The sequence below is a fragment of the Mus pahari genome, chromosome 3, assembly GCF_900095145.1.
Source record: "Mus pahari chromosome 3, PAHARI_EIJ_v1.1, whole genome shotgun sequence".
In the NCBI taxonomy this organism is placed as follows: Eukaryota; Metazoa; Chordata; class Mammalia; order Rodentia; family Muridae; genus Mus; species Mus pahari.
The window spans coordinates 11,541,506-11,543,592 of NC_034592.1; positions in this window are offsets into that span (position 1 = coordinate 11,541,506).

The window sequence follows — 2,087 nt, forward strand, 5'->3', positions numbered from 1 at the left end:
GAAGGAAGGAAGGAAGGAAGGAAGGAAGGAAGGAAGGAAGGAAGGAAGGAAGGAAGGAAGGAAGGAAGGAAGATCGAAAAGAAACAAACACCCAGATATAGAAATATGGTGTTCATTTACTTGAGAGTCAGGAAAGTATGTGAGAATTTAGAAGAGGCTGCTTACTGAAGATCGGGTGAGAGCCTTCAGAGTTCACCAACTTGACAGCAATCCCAGCAAGACTTCAAGGAGAATTTCAAGTCACAATTTTCACAGTCAAGAGACTGAGAGAGGGGGCCAGCCAGAGGGGACAGAGCCAGCCATGGCTCACATTCCCAGGCTCACAACAACATCCTTTGGCCCGGAGAAAGCAGGTAAGGAGCAAGGGCCTCTTGAAACAGTCGGTAACAGGTTCTCATGACACCCAGAAACGACACACAGGACAGACTCTGACCCCTCATCAGCAGAAGCAAGTCAGGAAAGAAACTGTCTTGCAGTCACAGTGCACACCTTTCTGTCCTTACTCTTCCAGAGCTAAAAGACCAGAGCTACACTCTCACCTGGCCCCCATCCCCATCCCTGTTCCTTTTCTGATCAAACCCTTTCGTTTTATAGACAACTTCTTTCCTCTGGCAGCAAGTTTTCTGGGTTCTCTCACCTCCCCAGAGGCAGGAGTGTCAGAGGGTCTAACGCTGCCCACAGCTGGGGGCCTCGGCTCTGGGCCCCCAGGAATACAGTTGGGATGAGGGCTGAAAGAGATGGGGCAAAGTCGCCTGGGTGGTGGAAAGAGATGGCAGTCAGGGATGAAAGTTTCCTGTCTGTGCTCCTAGTGAGACCTGGGTCTGTCCCAGATGTTTGTGATCAGTATCTTGGCATCTATTGAAAAAGTAAGGTGTTTGTGGATACGGTGTGGACTTTGGCTCTGAAACTAGGAGGTGAGGTGTCTTAGCTGAGGAAGGGATGCCCTGGGGAGGATTCGAAAGGACTGGGTTGTGGGAAAGGCATCCTTGGTAAGGGAGTCAGGGTCCCTGGCCTGGGCGAGGACAGCCACGGCTGGGGGAGGTGCCCTGCTTGTGAGGGTATGTGCCAGGGTGGGTGCCCTGGTATGGAGAGGGAGGACAATGTCTTGACTGGGGAAGGGTGACCTGGTTCTGGGGAGAAGACCATGGCAGAGGACTGTGGAAGAAAAGGAGGTGGCAGGGGTCTCAGAGAGGGGAGAGGCTGGGAGGGAGGCATGATGGGAGGGAGGGTGTTGGCTTCATGCTGTTACTAGTTTGATTTATCCCTAATGAGTTCTCAGCACATGGCTGCTCCTGGCTCACTCCAGGGGCCAGCTCGGCCTCCTGTGGGCAGAGCCCGCCCCGACTTCACAGCAACAGCGGCTGCTCACTCAGAAAAGAGCCAATTTCCACGCTGCACAGTCCGCTTCACTCAAGGGAAATCACATTTCCCTGGGAGTCGAAAGCAGCGCTTCACTCCCCAGCCTGGCCCACTGCCATAGGGCACAGATGTGAAGGAACCACTCCTCCTCCTCCACTGAACCTGGGGGTCTGAATCCTGCACCCCAAATCTCTCAAAGCTGCTTCATGACTTGGTGACTCAAGCGGAGAAGGAGGTTGCCCAGGGGAAGCTGCCCACAGGAAGGGAGACCTGTGCTGCCTGCCTCCTCTGGGGAAGACTGGGCACCTGGACTCTGTTTATGAGGAGTGGTTGTTGTGGTGAGTTTAATGGGTAGCATGCTGTGAGTCTGCCTAGAGCCCAGCAACAGGAGCCTGCCATGGAGGTAGTACCCATCCCAGGAGCTGTGTTGCAGAAGGCCATAGAGAGCGAAAACAAGGAGGACAGGATACCCCAGAGAGGGTTTGCAAAGGCCAGGGCTGTGGGAGGGGATGGAGGAGAGGCCTCCTGGCATTTCCTGAGCCTACACAGGATTGGCAAGCCCTTGTAAAACACGAATCCACACCCCTTAAGGTGCCAAGTCCTTCACAAAGGAAAAGACTGGCTCAGCATTGGAACTCAGCAGAAGAAACAGAACAGGAAGAGAAAGGCAGAAGGAGAGAGAGAGAGAGAGAGAGAGAGAGAGAGAGAGAGAGAGAGAGAGAGAGAGA